Here is a 10,464-nt window from a genome sequence, read left to right as displayed (position 1 = left end):
GTTTTATAGAATCATAAATAGATTATTAGGGACCTCAAGGAGAACATCTAGTCCAACCCTGTTCAAACCACGACCAATCCTAAATCCTGAAATAGCCCCTTCAAGGCTTGAACTCACAACTCTGGATTTAGCATGCCAACGCTCAAACCACTGAGCCATCTCTCCCCTCTGAGTGTAGCCAAGCCCTCAGATATAGACTTTCACCCCGATGCACTACAGTTCCCAGATCACAGCTCACAGTTTATTGTCCTAGGCAAAGCAGCAGCAGTTTCACATTAAGCTCTACTTTGGTCTTTCCTTTACAGTTCTTCTCCTAAAAATGACTAACTGAAAATGATCTGAACCCTTGTCAAGAAGAGTGGATGTGTTCAGAGGCACAGGAAATAAAGCCATGAAGTGGCTTTTTGTGCGCGGTTTATCCACAGACAAAATGTATTTCTGTACAATGAAAAGTGGAGTCTGCTGAAGCTTTTGGCATTACTTGTTCAGTGTGCTCATCTTGCTCAGCTGGACATTGCTATATTTTGTTTTAAAGAGAGACTGTTGAAAACAAAATTAATATAATTGTTACTGAAATAAAAAGCCCACTTAGGTTTTGACAGGTAGATTTCACCCGTTTTCGGTGTTGTACCCACACGGGTCCCAGAATATTAGAGTCACCCAGATATATGTACTTTGTTACCAGGCATTATTCATATACCCAGCACCTTCAATTAGAACCCACACTGAAGCTTCTTATGTTTAAGAATAATGGACAAAGCAGCTGATTTCACCTTCTGATGTGTCCAATTGAGACAAGCTTAGCACAGCTCATAGTTCCTTGTGCCCTAGACTCCCTGTGAATGAGCTTCTGCCATCAGACCACAAAGGTCCCAGCGGTAACGTGCAGACTCTCTGGGCACCAGGGTGGGGGGATTCCCTGGCCTAAGTGGTGAAGTTAGCTATAGAACAACCCTAGTCCAACAGTTAGAGTCTTCTATTTTCAACTTTTGTAATATTCATTAACTTGAATCCTACCGCATGACTTACTGTAACCCTTCCTAGTAGAACTGAGACTGATTTATAGAAATGCATGGCTAATAAGCAGAGAAGATGGTCCAAAATTACTCAGTGTTGAAGCATGTCTATACACTATCATTTGCTCAGACATTTTTTCTTGTTAAGTGCGCTCAGAAATGTGTGCAATTCAGCAGCCAATCACTGTCCCCTCTCACACACCTTGCTTTTGGACGATACAAGTAATGTCCATGGGTTATTAGTTTGCTCTCTGCCTTGATAAGCAGGTGCTTCTCATACTTTGTTTGCACTTTGGATAGAACTGAGATAAATGTTTTAAAAATGAAAAGCTGTCATGCCAGCTGTTTGTGCTAGTTCTCATCTAAAAAACACACCATTATCCATTTTGTGTGCACAAATGGATGCACTCACATTTCTCTAAGTCCATGTAAAATGCGATCCTAGGAAAGCATGTACGGTATGTGTGCTTAAGTTTTTATGCATCATGCCATTCTATAGGAAAGGTACAAGCGCTGTAATTGCTGATGTACTGTTTTATACCCACAAATCTAGAAAATTCAGAAAGGCCTAGTTTACATTGGATGTTTCACCTGTTGATGTCTGCTCCTGGGATAGCTGACCAAATGAAAATCTCTAGTATAAAGGAGCTAAAGCTCTGATGATTTTGCAGCTCTGACAATGGCTGAAATCAGCAAATTTTCAATGAAGACAAGGCCTAAACATCTATCCTTAAATCCTCATGACATAGCTATACATTGAAATTGACATTGGGATACATTCTCAGCCGGCTTAGGCTTTTGCTGGACAACTTCAATAGGTGTCACTGGAAAATAACTTTTGAGAAAATGAAAAAAAATATCCTTTTTTGTTGAGATTTCAGGTTTTTATAGTACACCAAAACCCCAATATTTGAGGGGGTTAAACTGAAATTTTTCAGTTTCCAGGATAACAAAAACCTGAAGAATGTCAAAAGGAAACTTTCAAGGAAAATTAGAAAAAATTTAAACCTTGTTAAAATACTTTGTAAAAAAATGTAAGTCATTTCCCAGCCAGCTATAGCTGCCCCTTTAAAGCTGTGTATATCAGTCTGAGAATGCAGAACCCATACTACATAGCAGTGGTTCTCAGACTTTTGTATTAGTGACCCCTCTCACACAGCAAGCCTCTAAATGTGACCCCCCTTTACGAATTAAAAACACATTTTTTATATTTAACAGTATTATAAATGGTGGCGGTGAAGCAGATTTTGGGGATGGAGGCTGACAGTTTGCGACCCCCACATAATAACCTCGTGACCCACAGTTTGAGAACCCCTATTATAGAGGCTGGTAGGCACAATATGCTGTTAATGACTGCAATGTCAGAGCCCAAGTCTCTGCTTTAAGGGGACACTCCAAGTAGTTCTATATAAAAATATTTCTTTTTTCAAGGACGCAGAATTGTCATTATTTACATCATTCCCAAAGCATGCTAGGTGCTTAGCAGAAAAATAAGCTGATGAGCTAAGAAGTGTATAATCTGAGGCCAAGATGATGCTCTAATTGAAATCAGTGACAAATCTCTCACTGACATCTGCAAGTACAGGATTGGGCCCTAATTTTATTATATGACAACACTAGTGAATTTTTTGTAATAGCCACATTTCTTTAAAAAGCCCTTTCAGTTCCTCAGTTGTGGCATAGGAAAAGCTCATTGATTTCAGAGCAATTCTTGGAATCAGAAGGAGTTTTGCCTACACTAGGAGTGCTTTTGTTCAGAGTCTATACACACACACTCTCAGAGTAATTCTGTAAGCTATAAAGTTTAGTTGGAGCCACAGGATTTGGCTTGTTCATTGTGCTCATCAAGCTCAATTGAACTGTGTTGCAATTTTGGCAAAAGAAACATTGTGCAAAATACTAATTGTACAATGAACTCTACAAACATGTTTTTGAACTTTTAGCAAAAGTTCTGCAGAGTCCCATGAAGGCAGACCTATAAATCCATGAAAAGGGGTGTTTATGGACATGCTGATAGACTGAAAACAATAATTGTGCCCCACTCTAAAATACCACTTATGGACTAGAGGCAGCCCATGTGGTCCTCAAGTATACTCAAATGTCATGGTGATGGATGCAGTCTGAGAACCTGAACAGAACTGTGCCTACGTAGAACCCCATTAAAGACAACTGCCAAACGTGGGCTTAAGACTGTATCTACTGTTCACATAGGCAGAAATACATTCCATTGATTTTAATCACACTACAAAAGATTCTTTCGGAGCAATAACAGGAACTGGTAACTCACAAATCCACTGTTAGAAACAAACTGCAGTTTTCCAGGTATGGGATTATAGAACTGTTTCATTGTTATTACCCTGCACTAATTTTGTCTGTTAACTTTGCACTCTTTGTGATGTTTTAAACTAGGTTTATATTTCCATCTTGAAGCACCTCAAACACTTTGAAATTAGTTATGGTGGTTTTTACAATATATATTTGAATTGCAGTAATGCCCAGAAACCCCAATCATGGACCAGGATGCCAATGCGCTAGGTGCTGTACAAAAACAGAAAAAGACAGTCCCTGCATCATATGAAAGTGTTTTATACATGTTGATTGCTGTTTTCACCTAGAATTTGGTAGATCAAGTAATTGCAAAGGTGTAACCACAAAGTTGTAAGTGTACACAAGGTTAAAAATTAACTCCCAATTCCTCATTTGTCACATACTAAAATTTTAGTCAATACATTTAGGAGTCTGTTTGCATGGGTCTAGTTTCATGATTGGACCCTTCAAAAGCTGCTCCAAATTTTGATAGCAGAATGAACCAAAATTCTTTCCTCCTGTTAAATTAAGCCTAAGAAGAAAGAGGATATTTACATTAATGGCTAAAAATCCAAAGCCAACCAACCAAATAAAACACAAATGTCAGTAGATAGAAAGAAAAGACAAGCACTATAATGCCTAACACAAAAATGCAAGAAATCCCTTAACTCTAAAAAGTGAACTGAAAATGAACAACCAGACATGTGATACTGTAAGACAACAGTTTTCAAACAATTCCTGCTAAAGTGGATTCTAACATGGTTTCAAAGTCAGTGGCGGCATATCCAGCCTTCTTCAAACCATTTTAGTAGCCTACACTATTTACCTGGGTTACATATCTTTTTTTAAACCCAGTTCTTACATGGTTTTAACCCATCCACATTAACCCTTAAGACCATATTAAAGTACACCTCTACCCTGATATAATGTGATCCGATATAACATGAATTTGGATATAACGCAGTAAAGCAGTGCTCCAGGGGGGCAATGCTGTCCACTCCGGCGGATCAAAGCAAGTTCAATATAACACGGTTTCACCTATAACGCGGTAAGATTTTTTGTCTCCCTAGGACAGCGTTATATCAGGGTAGAAGTGTAGTTGAACAGGAGCTGTTCTTGAAAACAATACTGTATTTACAGTAACTCCATTTTCAAACAATACCCAGGCCAACATAGATAAGGCCTTTAAACTGCCTGAAATTTATTCCTTTTTCCCTCCATGGGAGTTTGGGAATGCTGCAGCTGATGTAGTCTTCATCAAGGTCTTCCAAAGAATGCTAAAGTCCTGCAGAGAAATGAAGAAAGACTCTAACAGGTCTTTTTACATTTGAAATAAGAGGCCCATAGACATATCAAAAGGAGTAGGAAAGGGCATAAGATATGGCCTATATAGATCCAACTGCAGAATCAGGACCTCTATAGGGGTATGTATGTGTATATTATTGCTTCACAGTTCACCTTTAAAGAGTGTTTTACCCACACCCATATAGAACATATTTTCTGCACTGCATACTGTGGCTCTATTAGTATGCACGAGTCCACAGCTATTACTTAAAACTTAAGGGACACCTGCAATGTAAACAGAAGACACTAATTGCTACACTTTAGAAACAAAAGGGATGATTTAGCCAGTTTGTTTGTTAGAGCAAGGATAGTGGTTACCTTAAAAAGACTTCAAATGTTTGCACCTCTCACACATTCCAGTCATGAGCTCTGTTTTTTCTGTTTTAATCTTCCTTGCCATCAGAGCATCCAGTCTGATGAAGTATCAACAAAATGTCAGTTCCAGTAGAAAGCAATACTCGTGCTAATGGCTGTGATGGAGAGCATGGATACAAAAGGTATTTGTAAAAACTGTTTTTAAAAATTCATGTTTTTTCCACATATACAGTTGTAATACCACAGTTGTAATACCACAGGCCTCAAATTTGCAGCACTTATGAATGTGCTTCCCAGGATGTCATAGGAATCATTGTCATACGAAAGAGGACCCTAGACAGTTAAATAACTGTACAACTTCCCTTTACTGCTCCTGAAGTGAAAGATAGCAAAACTACTAAAAACAGGAGTGGGAATTGTTTGTTATTGAAAAGTAGCTTCAAAGCTTGAGAAGGTGACAAATGATTTGTTTCCTAAAGCCCTCTAGTTACCCTCAACAAATCTATTATTTCCCTTAGCACATTGCTGTCTTTGTACAGTATAGGAAAGGGAAGTAAATAGCTTTATTTAGGAACCTGGATGCAGTGAGATGCTGAGAGAATGCATCGCTGCTTGCAAGGGGGGGAAAAAACCAGAATAAAATCTTTATCTAAAGACTGGATTATGATTCTGATGAAGGACAAAAAGACTATGAGGGGTGGGGGAGAGTGAAAGACATTTCATTCTGTAGCACATCACTCGATATTATGAGGCAAAGACAGTTGTTTCTCTAAGAACAAAAGGAACACTTTTTCCTAACATATTGCTGGTTAATCTTAGACTGATTTGCAGGAAAACAAACACTAAGTAACTGGATACAAGCAACATGCAGTTTCTTTCATCTCCTTTGTAGGGACTTAATGATAGCTAAATTTAAATTTATTTCAAAGGAAATGCTGGGGAAAATCACAGGGTAGAGAGGATCTAATAATGTCTGATTAACTGAGCTAAAACTCTGGACAGTACAAGGCTTTAGACAGATAGCAGTTTGGTCCGGTTCATATTGTGGCTTTTAACCTTGAACCTGAGCCATGAACAATTGTTTTACAACTGTAGTGTAGATAAGGCCTACTGGTAAAGGCCAGACACTTTGGTTTGCCTGTATGGAGACTGCAGGGCTAAGTTACTGTATAATGACTTTTGAGGCAAAATTCAGATCTCCCTTTCCCTCTTACATTAACTGTGAATTTGGCCCTGCTTACAGGTCTGCATGGTTGGCCTTTTAATAACTGTACTTATTGCAGACTGTCCTTCTTAAAAATTATCACATCTCCTCACCCCCTTACTGTATTTTGTTCAAGAGTTGCGCAAACTTTGAAATAATTGCATGAAATTTCAATTTGCTACCTCAAAAGATTGCAAATAGAGGCCTCGTTTTATTTGACTGACTCTTTTTCCATCACTTATTGCCAGCTCTGAAACAATGGTTTGTGTTGGTCTAGAGGTTTCCTAAGTCTCTTTCAAACAGTTATGCTGGATCCAAGATAAAAAAAAAATCGCATTAGAGGTAATGCTTTCGTACTTAAATTCACGCAGTATCAGTATATGATTTGTGTGCAACACAAGACTCATTCACACAGAGAATACCAGGGAGACCCATAAAAATTACTGAGAGGTAACTTTGAGGAGAGGAATAGGTTGCATTACAATTTTGCCAAAAGCAGTTAAAAGGAAACCTAAATGAAGATGTAAATGACAGTTAAATGCACACAATGACATCATCTTATCCTGTACAGCACTCAGTAATGCAAAGCAGAACTATACACTCCCTCTGAAGATTTGCCCGATAGTAACCTCGAGCAGGGAGAGACAGACTTAGCCAGAAGTAAAAACATGCAATTTCCTTGCCAACATTAAGACAAGCAAGCACCAGGGGTATCTGCAGCATAAGTCAGGCAGAGTGGAGCCTTTGAGAGGTAGAAGAGGAAAAATAACAACAATGAAGGATATTTGTTGACTTTTTGCCTTGGAAGAATTAACTGGTGCCCAAATGGATCCTCTGCTTTGCATACAATGAACCTTTTCCCTTTTCACTCCCTGTCTGTTGCCACACCCCTGCCCCCATGTTTCCCTGAGTTAGGAGGAAGCCAGGGTTTGGTTCTGGGGGAGTTTACTGGGGCGCAGAGGCAGGGTTTGGATCAGCCAGGCTCTTTGTGGGGCATCCCAGTGGATTGTCTCCTGTGGGGATGGGGCTCTGAGGCGGGGAGTTTCCATGGAGGCTGTGGTGGAGCTGAGCAGAGAGGTTCTGGTGGGATGAGGGGGGGCCAGTGGGATAAGGGGGGAGGCCACTGGGATGGGGGGCCTGGTAGGATAAGGGGGGGCCAGCGGGATAAGGGGGGGGCAGCAAGATAGGGTGCTGGTGGGATACGGGGTGGGCAGTAGGATACAGAAGGGCTGGTGGGATAAGGGAGAGGCCGGTGGGATGGGGGATCTGGCGGGATAAGGGGGGCCTGGCAGGATAAAGGGGGAGGTGGGTGGGATGGGGGGCCCAGCAGGAGATTGGGGGGCAGTGGGACATGTGGGGAGACCAGTGGGATGGGGGGTGAGGTGGGATAAGGGGGGTCCAGTGGGATACAGGGGGCTGGTAGGATAAAGGGAGGCCAGTGAGAGGAGGAGGAGGCTGGCGGCAGAAGGGGGGCGGTAGGATGGGAGGGGCCGGCGGGATACAGAGGACGGTGGACAGGAGGCGGAGGATAAGGAGGGGCCGGCGGGAGGAGGGCAGTAGGATGAGGGGGGGCGGTGGGAGACGGGGGCTGGTGGGGTACGGAGGGGTGAAAGATAAGGGGGGGCCGAAGGGAGAAGGGGCGGTAGGATGATGGAGACAGGGGGACGGAAGGATAAGGGGGGGCCAGTGGGAGACAGGAGGGCGGAAGGATAAGGGGGAGCAGATGGATGATGGGGGCCAGCGGGAGAAGGGGGCGGTAGGATGATGGGGACCGGCAGGATAAGGGGGGTGGTGGGAGATAGGGGCCGGCGGGATATGGGGGGCAGAAGGATAAGGGGGAGCCGGTGGGAGAAGGGACGGTAGGATGATGGGGACCGGCAGGATAAGGGGGGGTGGTGGGAGATGGGGGCCGGCGGGAGATGGGGGGGGCAGAAGGGTAAGGGGGAGCCGGCGGGAGAAGGGGCGGTAGGATGATGGGGGCCGGCGGGAGATGGAGGGGCAGGATAAGGGGGGGCTGGCAGGAGACGGGGCCAGTAGGATGACGGGGGGCCGGCGGGAGGGGGGGGTGGACGGATAAGGGGGAGGTGGCGGGAGAAGGGGGGCGGAAGAAGGGGGACGGTAAGATGAGGGGGGGCCGGCGGGAGACGGGGGGGGCTCCCTTGGGCCGGCGGGAGACGGGGGGGAGGCTCCCTGGGGCCGGCGGGAGACGGGGGGGAGGCTCCCTGGGGCCGGTAGGATGGCGGGGGGGCTCCCTGGGGCCGGCGGGAGACGGGGGGGAGGCTCCCTGGGGCCGGTAGGATGGCGGGGAGGGGCTCCCTTGGGCCGGCGGGAGACGGGAGGGAGGCTCCCTGGGGCCGGCGGGAGACGGGGGCCGGCAGGAGACGGGGGGGCTCCCTGGGCCGGGAGGGGCCGGCGGGAGACGGGGGGGGGCTCCCTTGGGCCGGCGGGAGACGGGGGGGCTCCCAGGGGCCGGCGGGAGACGGGGGGGGGCTCCCTGGGGCCGGTAGGATGGCGGGGGGGCTCCCTGGGGCCGGGAGGGGCCGGCGGGAGACGGGGGGGCTCCCTGGGGCCGGTAGGATGGCGGGGGGGCTCCCTGGGCCGGGAGGGGCCGGCACGTCATTCAGGACACTGTAGCGGGGGGGGTCACTGGAGCTGAAGGAAAGGCACCGAGGCTGCAGCTCCCCGCACGCTGCGCTCCCGAGCGGGGTCCCAGGGCTGCAGCCTTCGCCAAGGGCCTCGGGGGGAGACTCGCAGCCCCCGGCCCGCGAACCCCGCCCCAGGCCTTGGCGGAGCAGGGCGCGCCGCGCAGGCGCAGTGAGCCGCGGCGTTTGAACGCCAGTTACCCGGCGGAGGCGAGCGACCGCGAAGTAGGTGAAAGGTAACTCGGTGTCAACACCCACCTCCCGCCGCCGCCGCGGCAGAGTGCGCGTGCGCAACAAGTGCCGCGCGCACCCCCCCCCCGTCCTGCCCCGCCCCCTTGCTCCTTTCCCAGGGCGCGCGGGCGGGGGCGGGGCTGCCCGCTGCAAAGCACGGCCGGCTGGGAGGGTGCTAGGTCCCTGGCTTGCCTGCTCCGCTCCCGCAAGTAGGGAGAACCGGGGGCTGCTGCGTGTCTGTGCCCGGGGCTCTGCAGTTCCCACCGGCAGCAGGAAGTCCCCTCTTGGCAGAACGGGAGCTGTGCTGCGGGGCAGTGGAGGAAAGCCGGAGCTCGGAGAAAGCAGCATAGCGTAAAGCTCGCAGCTGCTGTCCACCGTCCCCCTCCATCTCTGCAGGCTCATTTCTCCAGGCAAAAGCTTCTCCAATACAAATGTTGGGGGGTGTGTATAATTACACCGGCAAGTGAGGGGGAATGGGCTATTGACTCCTAGAATATCAGGGTTGAAAGGAGGTCATCTGGTCCAACGCCCTGCTCAAAGCAGGACTGGTCCCACTAAATCATCCCAGCCAGGGCTTTGTCAAGCCAGGCCTTAAAAACCTCTAAGAGTGGAGATTCTACCACCTTCCTCGGTAACCCAGTCCAGTGCTTCACCACCCTCCTAGTGAAATAGTTTTTCCTAATATCCAAGCTAGACCCCCTTCCACTGCAACTTGAGACCATTACTCATTGTTCTGTTATCTGCTACCACTGAGAACAGCCGAGCTCCATCCTCTTTGGAACCCCCTTTCAGGTGCTTGAGGGCTGCTGTCAAATCCCCCCTCACTCTTCTCTTCTGCAGACTAAATGAGCCCGGTTCCCTCAGCCTCTCCTCGTAAGTCATGTGCCCCAGTCCCCTACTCATTTTTGTTGCCCTCCGCTGGACTCTCCAATTTTTCCACATCTCTCTGTAGTGGGTTGCCCAAAACTGGACAATACTCCAGATGTGGCCTCACCAGTGTCGAATAGAGGGGAATAATCACTTCCCTCGATCCGTTGCCAGTGTTTCTCCTAATGCAGCCCAATATGCCATTAGCCTTCTTGGCAACAAGGGCACATTGTTGACTCATATCTAGTTTCTCGTCCACTGTAATCCCCAGGTCCTTTTCGGCCAAACTGCTACTTAGCCAGTTGGTGCCCATCCTGTAGCATTGCATGGAGATTCTTCCATCCTAAGTGCAGGACTGTGCACTTGGCTTTGTAGAACCTCATCAGTTTTCTTTTGGCCTATTCTCCAATTTGTCTAGGTCAATCTGGACCCTATTCCTACCCTCTAGGGTATCAACCTCTCCCCTCAGCTTACTGTCATTCGCGAACTTGCTGAGGGTGCAATTCATCCCATCATCCAGATCATTAATGAAGATGTT

At 47.1% G+C, this 10,464-nt stretch overlaps 1 long non-coding RNA gene across 2 annotated transcripts; it reads right to left on the bottom strand.

The window, feature by feature from the left end:
- Window positions 1-3,065: 3,065 nt before the first annotated feature.
- Window positions 3,066-8,961, bottom strand: LOC115653428. 2 transcript variants are annotated; one of them, XR_004000920.1, is made up of 4 exons: window positions 8,854-8,961; window positions 6,369-6,494; window positions 4,986-5,137; window positions 3,066-3,855 (listed from the first exon to the last, which is right to left on the bottom strand). It is a non-coding gene; the product is annotated as an uncharacterized LOC115653428 (long non-coding RNA). The 2 variants fall into 2 exon arrangements; XR_004000921.1 differs by lacking the exon at window positions 3,066-3,855 and adding an exon at window positions 4,357-4,608.
- Between the last annotated feature and the right edge of the window lie 1,503 nt (window positions 8,962-10,464).

The sequence above is a fragment of the Gopherus evgoodei genome, chromosome 6, assembly GCF_007399415.2.
Source record: "Gopherus evgoodei ecotype Sinaloan lineage chromosome 6, rGopEvg1_v1.p, whole genome shotgun sequence".
NCBI lineage: Eukaryota > Metazoa > Chordata > Testudines > Testudinidae > Gopherus > Gopherus evgoodei.
Note: the sequence above shows the minus strand (reverse complement) of the source record. Positions and strands in the feature narration are given on the sequence as shown.